Raw genomic sequence first — 13,572 nt, 5'->3', positions numbered from 1 at the left:
AGTATATGTTTCAAACTATTCTTCTACCCATTTTAAAGTACTTTACTTTTTAAGAATAATACTTCTTAAGAGAATAAGCAAAAAGGGAAGTGCTATCCCCATCTTGACAATAAAGAATTGTTGACATAAGATCAATAAATACTTCTCTCCTCTCGCATTACCTAATGAGCATTTGATTTTAATGCAATTAAATTTTATTGACTTTAAATGGAGTACATGATATGATATAAATAGAGCACATATTTGTAATATGGATAAGGACAGGCTAGAAAGCAACTAAAAGCTATTACACTATAACAAATGGCTTTAAAGAATAAGAAAAGCAGCTCGAATATTCCAAATAATGCAAATTTGCTATGCCTTTCAGATAACATATTCTTTGTCACAAAGATATCTTGTACAGAAGAAAGCACTAAAAAAGGAAACAGGAGACCTAGGGTTTCATGCTAGCTTTAACTAAACGTAACCTTATATGAATCAACTAACTTCTGGAGCTCAGTTTTTCTCTTCTGTAAAAAAAAAAAAAAAAGGTGTTTGGGGGCATGGTCGGCTCAGGCAATGAATTCTGAAGTTTTTTAGTTCTAAAATTCTTTTAGGTATTACATACTATTTTCTTGACATATATTAAATTACGTTATGAATATTCAAATTTTAAGGTAATGAAAAGCCCCATATTATCTTCAGTTATACATATAAAACATTAAAGGGACATACAGTAAAAAAAATTACTTTATTTTGATTTAAGTATTATGAGAACCTGACCATATTAATTCATGGCACAAATATCCTACCATATTATCTTGTTACGAATATTAAAAATAATGTTTATTTTTAAAATAAACCATTCTGTATTACACATATTGTAACTAGTAACATCTTAAGGTACATATAGTCAAAATCACTTTGTATCAAACTTAAATTTATTTCAGATTTTGATATTAAAATTGCTTATGGAAAGAACTGAAAAAAATAAAAGCCAGCATGAAACTTTCAAACTTAACAAAAAACTAACCAGTCTCTTAAAAGTTACTATGGCAATTATAATGCATTTTAAAAACTATAGTTAATCAATTTTAGGAAAAAAAGATTCAGTTTACTTGAAACCTTTCTTTGATTTTTCTTTTTTGAATATTTCAGCAACTATAGGAAAAATAAGTGATCAAGAAACACTCAGAAAGTATCCAATAACACTGCCGACCTCATTTCCCCCAAAATACTAACTTTGCCATTGACTTTTCCTCTAGCGTATTATTTGATCTCGTATTTGTTATCTGCAATTTATTGAGTCCACATTATCGTATTTGTTATCTGCAATTTATTGAGTCCACATTATCACTGAAACAGAATAAAATTTTTTCAGTTTCCTTCCAATGACATGATGGTGTCCAGGCAGAGAAGGGTGTTACCGCAAACATTAAATATTATGGAGATGCAAAAAAACTTGAACAGAACCCACAGTATCTTTCCCCTCTTGGGATGTGCAATGAGGGTGATCTGTTAGGTGGAAACCAAGCAATGATGCTCTTTGATGAAAAGGGAAATAGTCATAGTTTAAGCTGACACTTGCATATTTAGTGAATGCCCTTCCCTGTTAATAATTTTGGGGTAGTGTTTTGTGTGTATGCAGCACTAAAAGCCCTCTTCCCAACATGAATTCTTCCGCTGCTGTAATGACTTAGCACCAACAGAAAGGATGGTGCAGCGAAAAGAACTGCAAAGTACTACAGAAATGCAAGGTACTATTGTTTAGTAGATTAATGATCTGGATTTCCTGAGGCTTTGTTGTGCCTTTTAAAATAGTAGTAAGCATGGCTTGTTGAAGCTGGAAGGCTCGGACTTTATATAGGATGCTAATTGCCACTAGAAACCTTCCTCTCACAACAGAGGTTCAGAAGAAAGCAGGTGCGTAAGATACTCTTCCACGGATCTTCTGATCTTTCCTGTCATGAATCCACAAGCATCTTCAGACCAGTTTATTAAAATATTCCATTGAAGAGATAAATGAATTTACAGCGGAGAAGAGTAAACATGAGCTGGCATAGTAGTGCGCTCAGGTTGCCGTAACAAAATACTACAGATTGGGGGACTTAAAAAATGGAAATTTGCTTTCCAACAGTTCTGGAGGCTGGGAGTTCAAGATCAAGGCCCGGCAGAGTCAGTTTCTAGCGAGGGTTCTCTTCCTGGCTCGCAGACAGCTGCTTTCTCCCTGCGTCTCACTGGGCAGAGATGGCTAGCTCTTTAGTCTTTCTCCTTAGAAAAACACCAAGCCTATGGAATCAAGGCCTCACCCTTATTATCTCTCCTAACCGTAAGTACCTTTTTAGACTTTACCTATCGCCGAATACAGTCACACGAGGGGTTGATTTACAGCTTCAACATAGGAATCTGGGGAGAAACCAACGTTCAGCCTATAACACCCAGGTTCAAGTTCCCTGTCTAAAATTTAGCAACTGTAGCTTGAGTAAATCAATTTCCCGTTTTAACTTCTCTGGTTCCTCATCTGTACAATGGGATTAATAATCACTCTTATATGGAGGATTCAAAGAGATAATGTATATTAAAGTATTTTTATAAACTGTGAAATATCATTTTAATGTAAGGTCTTATTTTCCAGACTTTCACCATTTATTCAAATAAAGCAATAAAAATATATTTATCATATATATATATATGCAATATATATATTATATATATATATATAAATTATTTTTTGTCCAAAGAAGATGTTTATATATAGTGAGTATATCCAAAAGATAATTTCTTAATTTCCTTCTACAAAAGTCTTTAAAAACACTGTTTTCATTTTTAAATTTATTAAGGCAAATACAACCTAAATTTCTTTTTAAAGCATTTATTTATTTATTTATTTATTTATTTATTTATTTATTTGACAGAGCACAACCACAGGGAGCATCAGAGGAAGAGGGAGAAGCAGGCTCTCCTCTGAGCAATGGAGCCTGACAAGGGGCTTGATCCTCCAGCCCTGGGATCACGACCCGAGCCAAAGACAGATGCCTTAATGCCTAGGCCACCCAGGGCCCCGCCTAAATGTTTTTAAAAGTATCTGCCAATATTATTTAGAGTGTTTGCTGAGGATAACGTATCACTAGCATAAAAGATGGAACGAATGTACATTAGTACTGAAATAATTCCATGTGTGTGCAGAGGGGCTAAAACGTGCTTCGGTCCTGGGCGATGAACCCATACTCTCAGGTACTGAGTTCGTACTCTTTGCATTTAAAGCAACACACAAGAAAATGATGCTCCCACCGACACATGTGCAAATGTAGAAATGAATGAAACAACTTTGTGTTTTATGGCATTTACTTTGAAAATCTGATTAAGATAAATGTCTTTAGCTCCTAATTCTTCAATGTCACGTTGTCATAGTTCCCACCAGCAAGATGTTTTAAAGGCTTTCGATTAATATTGCTTGCCAGAACTGAAATTATATCCTTTGTCGTTTAGTTCCTAATGGTGCAAGTGATATGTATCAAGTAGTGTTTTATGAAGCGTGTGTGATTTTTATTGTCGGCTGTTTTCACAGATCTTTTTCAGGTTTCGGAAAGACTGCTTAGGGTTTCCAATACATAGGCAGTTCTGTTGAAAACCATGAAGATTCTTAAAACAGAGGTGAAATCTGTATTATTAGAATTTACTTATCAATAAAAAATTCTCCTACCTGAATCTGTTGTGCTTCCATTTGCACAATCTTGAATATGTTTGCTTTTTCCCAAATATTTTACTAAATCACTTCTTCTAATATTAGCAAAATAGGTGCCAAATACACAGCACTCACAAAAACCTTCATTTGTGAGCACGTGCCTTAACTGCCTGGTAAGGAAAATACATAGCATGTGGACGTAATATATATTAACTATTGAAGGATAACTGGATTTGTGCTGCAAAAGGATGAATTTTATTTTTTATATATAATTACTAATTTATTTTAACAGAAATTAGCATCCTGACATGAATTTCAAAGTTTCTAAAACTCAGTCCTACCATATAGAATTCACTTTCATTTATTAAAGACCCAGTGTCATAAATATAATCTTCTTTATATATAAACTAGAAGGATACAACTGTAAAAAAGAAATTCTTATATTTGATAAATATATATCAACATATGTACACTCCTTGCATCCACCTTTAACATATTCTATTCTTTCAGCCTTGGTTAACTTTATCTATAAAGTTAAGGGATAGATCATGATTTCTAATACCTTTTCCCAGTTAAAAAAATTCTACAATTCTAGAGCATTTTACATGTGTGTATGTGTTTGTGTCTGCACGTGTGCGTGTGTGTGTGCATGTGTGTGTGTGTGTGTGCACATACATACAGTTTAAAGCTTTGGTTGCTGACTTCAAGTATCAAATGCTGTTATGCTTTATCACTTTGTATTTTATGAAATATAAATCTACTCAAGGCTTTGGGCATTCTGCAGGCCTGGTCCCTTCCTCTTTCTCTGCTGTGTTAGCTATGGTGGCTGCGAAGACTCAGAACTCCAAGGCCAAGGTGAATGAGCCCAGGCAGCACACGCAGTTAACATCAGCACAGCCCAGGGGATGGGGGACACTCTGAGAACCAACTTGGGGCCTAATGGTGCCAGGAAAATGCCTGTTTCTAGAGACATCAAGCTTACTAAACATGACAACATGCTGCTTCCTAAAACACAAATTGGCCATCCAACAGCCTCCTTAATAGCCCACGTAACAACAGCCCTGGATGACATGAGTGGCGACTGTACCATTTCCAACATTCTAATCACTGGAAAGCTGATCGAACAGGTGGATGTCTACATTTCTGAAGGTCTTCATTCTAGAACAACAACATGCAGATTTGAGTCTGCAAAGGTACAGGTACCTCAGCTTTTAGAAGAAGTCAAAGTTAGCAAATAGATGGACAAGGACAGCACTTAATCGGTGTCTTGGCCAGAATATCTCTCTATACTAACGTACTGAAGTCCTAACAGAGGTTGTGGCGGCCTCCATTTTGGCTGTTACAAAACAAGATGAACCTACTGACCTTTCTATGGCTGAGATTATAGACATGAAATATAAATCTGAAATGAATACAAGCTTACTCAGAGATCTTGTTTTGGACCTAAGGGCATGGTGTCCCGATGCGAATGAAAGAGTAGAAGATTCTGGGGCACCTGGGTGGCTCAGTGGGTTAAGGCCTTTGCCTTCGGCTCAGGTCATGATCCCGGGGTCCTGGGATCGAGCCCCGCATCGGGCTCTCTGCTGGGCGGGGAGCCTGCTTCCCTTCCTCTCTCTCTGCCTCTCTCTCTGCCTACTTGTGATCTCTCTCCCTCTCTGTCAAATAAATAAACAAAATCTTTAGAAAAAAAAAAAGAGTAGAAGATTCTTACGTCCTCATACGTGCAATGTGTTCTCAGAATATGAAAAAAAAAAAAAGAAGAAGAAGAAGCAGATTCTGGCTTTTTTAAACAAGGATTCAGAAGAGAGAGAATTTAGTAAAAGCTGAAAGAAAATTCATTGAGGATACAATTAAAAACATGACAGAACTGAAAAAAGAAAGTCTGTGGTGATTCAAAGATCTGTTATTTAATGAAAAGGGAACTGACCCTTTTCCTTAGATGCTCTTGCAAAAAAAAAAAAAAAGGTATAACAGCTCTGTGCAGAGCTAAAAAGAGAAGTATAGAAAGGCTGACTCTTGCTCGTGGTGGGGTAGCTCTAAATTCTTTTGATGACCTAAATCCTGATTGTTTGGGATGTGCAGGTTTCATCTTTGACTATATATTGGGAAAAGTTGACCTTCAGTAAGAAATGTAACAATCCCCGCTCTCTCACATGACTGGTCAAAGGACCAAGTAAGCACATCCTCAGTCAAATCAAGGATGCAGTAAGAGATGGCTGGAGGGCTGTTAAAAATGCTATGGCTGATGTCTGGGTGGTTCCAGGTTTTGCGGCAGCGGCGCTGGCAACAGGAGAAGCCCCAATTATAAGTCCAGTCAAGGGCAGGGCCCAACTTGGAGTTCAAGCATTCGCCAATGCGTTCCTCATTGTTCCCAAGGTTCTTGCTCAGAGCTCTGGTCTTGACTTTCCAGAAATACTAACTGAAATTAAAGTGAAAGCAGAACATTCAGAATCAGGTCAACTTGTTGGGGGTGTGCACTTAAACAGAGGTGTGCCAATGGCAGCCGTAGACGTTGGCATATGGCGTAACCACTGTGGGAAAAAGTCCCTCCTTCATTCCTGCACCGTGATGGCCGCCAACACTCTCCCCGTTGATGAGACTGAGCAAGCTACAATGAGTTCTCTAGAAGGCTGAACTGAAGCTTTCCCTGTATCTGACTCATGAAGACTCTACACGGTGCTCTTAAGAACAGAGCTATGGAATTTTTGTCCAAGCTTCAAATGATTTTCAAAGGCATTTCCCATACAAAGGAGAAAACACTGGGACCTATTCACATTCTTGTGTTCTGGAATTATAATCACAACATTTTTTAAAAATTGCACTGCAGTGTACATACAGAAAGCAGGCCATTTTTACCAAGAAGCAGGATGCTTGCCTGTAGCTTCCCCGATCTAAAAAATGCGTGTTAGATAAGCATATGTGATCTAACTTGTTATTAGTATTCCTCCAACAACAAAACAAAACAATCTCCTAAAGATAAAACGACTGACCAAAGACATTATAAAAGACATTATAAAGGGCTTATTCTGGGATGTGTCTCCCTCGGGCTATATCTCCGTCTTTGATGTAAGATAAAGCTGGCTACCTTTCTCCTAAGTTAGTTGTGGTCTTCAGGGATCTCACAGACATGTGGCTTTTGCCAACTATATGTCTGTTATAAAGGAGAATAAAAATATTAACATGAAGATCGACAGTCTTATCCAGCGTTGCCCTGCACATTCACCTTGTTTGGATAATTGCACATTTAAAATTAGAGTCTACTTATCTGGTTCTAGACATTAGGGAATAACGCACATGGAAGAGGTTTTTCAAATTCTAATTCCCCACGGCAGATCACTGCAATTCTCATTAATTCTATAAGGAAGAGCTTGCCTCTCCTTCAATGTTTACTTGAATTTTTTCTGCTGTATGTGGTTCACTGAAGGAATGGCAATAGTTCACTTTAAAAACGTTCTCTCCATTAGCGAGAATCGATTTTCTAAAGCATTCCAACACATCCATATCCAGTCTATAACAATTCCTTTAACCCCTGATATTCACAAAACTGTGTGCCTAAAAGAAAATGTTCTTCACTACAAAAGAGAAATAAGGAAAAACAAAGAAAAAGGAACTACATATGTTTCTCTACTTTTTTTTTTTGCTAACTGTAACTAAATTGCTTTACCCAGTAATTTCACAAAGAAGTTATAAATCTAAAAGGGAGTTATAAATCTAAAAGGGAGTTTTTTAAAAATCTAGGCTTAATGTAACTTTATAGACCCAAATGCAAAAGTGGGGGCCACAGTGGGAGGGAGAAATTTACAGAAGAAATTTTATACTCATTAAAGTTTATGAAATTCATTAGGCTATATACTCACATATATTATTTTATTTACTCTCAGAGCCACCATAAGCTGTTGGTATTATTCCTATTTCATAAGCAAGAAAAGAAAGTTCTGAGAAATTAAGAACTCTGGCAATGGTCAGGGAAAAAGACTCCGAAGCTTTCTGTACTAATTTATACAGGGATAATTATTTTTGTCAGTTTTGATGTAGACATGTTGTCAAAAAGAAAATGAAGATGAAATATTAGCTTTAAGACAGTACTGCTGACTAAGGAAACATTGGCCTTAAACAATACATTAGACCAGATGTACTTCTCAGATATATACACGTTCCATCCCCAAACTGCAGAATTCACATTGTTCTCAGTGCATATGGAATATTCTCCAGGATAGATCACGTTAGGCCACAAACCAAGGCTCAATAAATTCAAGAAGACTGAAATCCTATCAAGCTTCTTCTTTAACCACAATAGTATGACCCTAGAAATCAATTACAAGAAGCTGGAAAAATCACAAAAATGTAAAAATCGGATAACCAATGAGTAAATGAATAAATCAAATAAGAAATAAACAAATACCTAGAGACATAACAAACATATACAACTTACCAAAATCTGGGGATGCACCAAAAATGGTTCTAAGAGGAAAGATCAAAGTAATACAGGCTTACCTCAAAACAAAACAAAACAAAAACAAACAAGAAAAATCTCAATTTAACTTTACACATAAAAGAGCTAGGAAAGAACAAAGAAAGACCCTAGTCAACAGAAAAAAGGACATAACAAAGATCAATGAAACTAAGACCTGGTTCCTTGAAAAGATAAACAAAACTCACAAACCTTTAGACCAAGAAAAAAAGAGAGAGTGTTCTAATAAAGTCAGAAATGAAAGAGAAGTTACAACTGACACCACAGAAAAAGAAATGATCATTTGAGAATACTACAAATAATTAGGCGCCAACAAATCGGACAACCTAGGAGAAATGAATACATTTCTAAAAACATACAATCTTCTAAGACTGAGTCATGTAGAAACGGAAAATCTGAAGAGACTGATTATTAGTAAAGAGATTAAATTAGGAATCAAAAACCTCCTGACAAACAAAAGGTCCAGGACCATATGGCTTCACCAGTAAATTTTACCAAACATTCAAAGAAGATTAATACCTATCCTTCTAAACTCTTCCAAAATATTAAAAAAGAGGGAACACTTCTAAATTCACTTTATGAAACCAGCATCTCCCTGATTCCAAAACCAGATAAGGACCCCACCAAAAAAGAAAATTATAGGCCAATATCACTGACAAACACATAAAAATTCTCAACAAAATATTAGGAAACTTCTTTCAATAATACATTAAAGGAGTGTGTGCCATGATTAAGTGGAATTTATTCTAGGAATGAGGGTTGGTTCAACATCATATTTGTAAGTCAATTAATGTGATATAGCCCATCAATGAAACAAATAATAAAAACCATATGATCACCTCAGTAGACACAGAAAGTCTCGATGAAATTCAATATCCATTTATGATAAAAACTCAACCAACAGAGGGAATATACTTCAATATAATAAAGGCTACATATGACAAACCCAAAGTTATTCATACTACTCAACATCATACTTAATGGTAAAAACCAGAAAGCTCTCCAAGATCAGAAGCAAGATAAGGACGCCCACTCTCATCATTTTTATTCAACAACAAAGTATTGGAACTCCTAGCCACAATAATTGGGCAAGAAAAAGAAATAAAATGGTATCCAAATTGGAAAGGAATTAGTAAAACTGTCATTATTTGCAAACAGCATGATACTATATATGGAAAATCTTTAAGACTCCACCAAAAAAAAAAAAAAGTTACAATAAGTAAATTCAGTAAAGTAGCAGGACTCAAAATCAACATATAGTAATCTGTAGCATTTCTATAACTAATAGGTGAAAGACCTGTACACTGAAAACTAAAAAAACACTGATGAAAGAAACTGAAGACATAATGAAAAGATATTCCATGCTCATGATTAGAAGAATTCATATTGTTAAAATGTCCATCACATCCAAAGCAATCTACAGATTCAAAGCAATTCCCATCAAAACTCTAATGGCATTTCTCACAGAACTAGAACAAGTAATTCTAAAATTTTTATGGAACCATAAAAGATCCTGAAAAGCCAAAGCAATCTTGAGAGAGACTAATAGAACTGGAGGCATTATGTTCCCTGATTTTAAACTATACCATGAGTCAAAACAGTATGGTATTGGTATAAAAACAGACAGATCTGTGGAACGGAACTAAATTAAACCCACAAATATATCGACAATTAATTTATGACAGAGAAGCCAAGAATGTACAATGGAGACAGGACAGGCTCTTCAATAATGGTGGTGAAAAAACTGGACAGCCACATGCAAAAGAATGAAAATAGACCACTATCTTACACCACACACAAAAATTAATTCAAATGGATTAAAGACTTGTAAGACCCGAAACCATAGAATTCCTAAAGGAAAACACTCAACATCAGTCTTAGCAATATTTTGTGGCTCTGACTCCAAAGGCAAGGGAAAGGAAAACAAAAATAAATAAATGGGGGGCACCTGGGTGGCTCAGTGGGTTAAGGCTCTGCCTTCGGCTCAGGTCATGATCTCAGGGTTCTGGGATCGAGCCCCGCATCGGGCTCTCCGCTCGGCAGGGAGCCTGCTTCCTCCTCTCTCTCTGCCTGCCTCTCAGCCTACTTGTGATCTCTATCTGTCAAATAAATAAATAAAATCTTTTAAAATAAATAAATAAATAAATAAATAAATAAATGGGATTACATCAAACTAAAAAGCTTTTGCACAGTGAAAGAGACCATCATCAAAATGAAAAGGCAGCCTGCTGAATGAGAGATTTTTGCAAATCATGTATCTGACAAGACATTAATTTCCAAAATACACACAAAATTCATACCACCGAATAACAACAAAACAACCTGTTTAAAAAATGGGAGGAAATAAACATTTTTCTAAAGAATCCATACTCGAGTGTTAGCAAGGATATAGAGAATAGGAACACTTGTACACTGCTGGTAGCAATGTAAATTGGTACAGACACTGTGGAAAACAGTATGAAGTTTCCTCAAAAAATCACGAAAAGAACTACAATGTCATCCAGCAATTTAACTTCTCAGTATCTATATGAAGAATATGAAAATGCTGATTCAAAAAGATATATGCACCTCTATGTTCACTACATTATTTACAGTACCCAAGAACTAGAAACAACCTAAACGTCCATCAGTATATGAATGAATAAGGAAGATGTGGGGTGTGGTGTGTGTCTGTGTGTGTGTGTGTGTGTGTGTGTGTGTGTGAGAGAGAGAGAGAGAGAGAGAGATAAAAAAGAACAAACTCTTGCCATTTACAACAACATCGATGGAACTTGAAGGTATTTTGCTAAGTGAAGTAAGTCTGATGGAGAGAGAGAGAGAGATGGAATGGAATATTACTCAGCCATAAAAAAGAACAAACTCTTGCCATTTACAACATCATCGATGGACCCTGAAGGTATTTCGCTAAGTGAAGTAAGTCAGATGGAGAAAGAAAAATACAGGGGCGCCTGGGTGGCTCAGTGGGTTAAAGCCTTTGCCTTCAGCTCAGGTCATGATCCCAGGGTCCTGGGATCGAGCCCCATATCGGACTCTCTGCTCAGCGGGGAACCTGCTTCCCTCCCCCCTCTGTGCCTGCCTCTCTGTCTACTTGTGATCTCTGTCAAATAAATAAATAAAATCTTTTTTAAAAAAAAGAAAGAAAAATACAGTATGATTTCACTTATATGCGAGATCCAAAAAAAAAACCAAAATGAACAAACAAAACAAAACCCTGTAGATATAGAGAAGAAATTGGGGTTACAGGTGGGGAAGAAGGAAAAGGATAAGTGAAATGGATGAAGGGGATCAACTCTACAGTAGAGAAGGATAACTGGCTTTTAAATGTTGACCACTTTGTAGGGTAGACAGCTATTGAATTGGAATGTTGAACCCCTGAAACTTACATATTGTTACATATCAATTTTACCGCCATTAAAAGAAAGTACTGTAGAAATTCAGTTTTATTTTATTTCAACTTTTTAGAAATTCAACTTTAAATAAAGAAATACTTGCTTTATTTTGAGTCTGGGGTCGGAGTGCCATCTAGTTAAGGCAGAGCTGGAGACCACATTCCAGCAGTGATAGCGAAAGCCTTGTTTTAATACAGGGAAACTGCACAGCCTTTTTAATGGGGAATGCAGATAAAAAAAAATTGGGATGTTATTTTCCAGTTTCATAAAGAGTCCAAAATCTTTTAGATGTAGACAGCATTCTGTCTCATTTTTTAATTTTTCTGAAGCCAGTTCATTTCTTTCTGACGGTAAGAAACAAAAATGTATTAAGTTAAGAAAAATTTTTCTAAAAGTAATTATTAAAAAAAAAAATCGCACCACAAAATCTGAGATATAATTGCTTTTCTTCTTGTCCTCATAATACACCTTGGGGTTGCGAGGTTATTTTACAAACTCACAATAGTTGCTAATGTAAGCATAAAATATTTTTCCTAACGTGCTTAAGGGATTACCAGAGTTATCAAATCAAACAGTACTACAAAGCACAATCCCATAGGCTCATCTTTGATTATCACCACAATTTACAGACAAATATTTGAGACGGCATTATTAAAAGTTAATGGCCTTCTGGTTTATAAAGAACTGTTAACTCCTTAACTCCTTGCCTTCATTATATACTGCCACAGTTTATATTGTAGTGAGGACATCAAACTAGGGTCAATTTCATAGATTACACTCAAAACAACATAATATCTGCTTCCCTTATAATTTCTTACCTCTTAAACTATCATGTTAAAATACTGAGTAATTCTAATGGTTTTACCTTACATACATTATAAAAACAGAGTATGAGAATAGAGTAAAAGCACAATTTATATTTAATGATCGGCTTTCTGCAAGCCAATGCACTTAGATGTAGCACAACTTAAAATGATCATATGATCAAAAGATATTCACCAAAATCAAGTGACAAAGGCGGACGCACTGAAACACATACGCAAATGAGAAGGTAGTCGAACAAAGAATACTAATTAACTTTCAAACAACAGAGATCGTGAAATCCAAGTTACAGGTAACACATCACCATGCACCCCAAAATGAAAAGCGACCCCCGAAACACTCTTTAGATTCAAAACCGTGCCACACATAATTAGCAATCAAAGCGAAACCATCAGGTTGAAGCAGTAAACATTTTGCCCTGTCGCAAAGTCGTGAGGCAGGTAAGTTCCCAGAAGAGGCTGTGATGTCTGCCATGCCTTCATTCCGCCTGGAGCTCACAAAGCCCTAGCATAATGAAAACACTTTCTGATTTCAAGGCAAGTCAGAAATACGAACATTTAGAACCGGGTTGAGCTAATGGAGCTGTCAAATAGGGAAGTTACGCTCACAATGAAACGGTCACATAATTATCTCGTTTTCATCCTAATTGGGGGGAAAAATTCTTTGTGAAGAACCCTATAAATGTTGTTGGTAAAAGAGGCTCACAAACAAAAGAGGAAGGGAAAGTAAAACAAAACAAAACAAAATCAGTGTTTGCAAGGGTTATTTCTTCAAAGAATTACAGCTGAGGTCAGAGATAATGGGGTACAGGAGGAGACGGTGAAATTAGTTGAGTACCTTCCTTTAAGTGCTTTATTCCCTTTCATTTAGAATACAGAAAAGAGTCAGAACAAGACAAAAGACAAGGAAAGAACCAAATTTCCAAAATAGCATTACGCTACATTATTAATAGTGTCGTACTAAGAGAAATGACAGCTCTCAATAGAGTACTTTTGTCTCTACTTACTTTAATTAAACTCCCTAGGCTTTAAAGTGAATTTGAACTTTTCTTTTAAACAGAAAAAAAAAATCATCAAGACTGATTAAGATTTGATTTCTGTCCTCTAATGGTCCTCAAGCATAGTTATATCCTATTCAAAGGGAGAAAAACAGCAAATAGCAAAAACAAACCCCATCCTGTAATTTTCTTCAGAGAACTAGAATTTCAGCCTCTGCTCCTCTGCCTT

General features: G+C 36.0%; 1 protein-coding gene and 1 pseudogene across 1 annotated transcript in view; one reads left to right on the top strand and one right to left on the bottom strand.

Annotated features, from left to right (window-relative positions):
- Positions 1-13,572, bottom strand: part of LOC111144452 (teneurin transmembrane protein 3) — a 494,164-nt gene that overhangs the window by 193,999 nt on the left and 286,593 nt on the right. The window lies entirely within an intron of this gene.
- On the top strand, positions 4,484-6,298 carry LOC111144454 (annotated as a pseudogene).

Source organism: Enhydra lutris, unplaced genomic scaffold, assembly GCF_002288905.1.
Source record: "Enhydra lutris kenyoni isolate GAN:26980312 unplaced genomic scaffold, ASM228890v2 scaffoldscaffold11, whole genome shotgun sequence".
NCBI lineage: Eukaryota > Metazoa > Chordata > Mammalia > Carnivora > Mustelidae > Enhydra > Enhydra lutris.
This window is presented reverse-complemented; position numbering and strand designations above follow the sequence as displayed.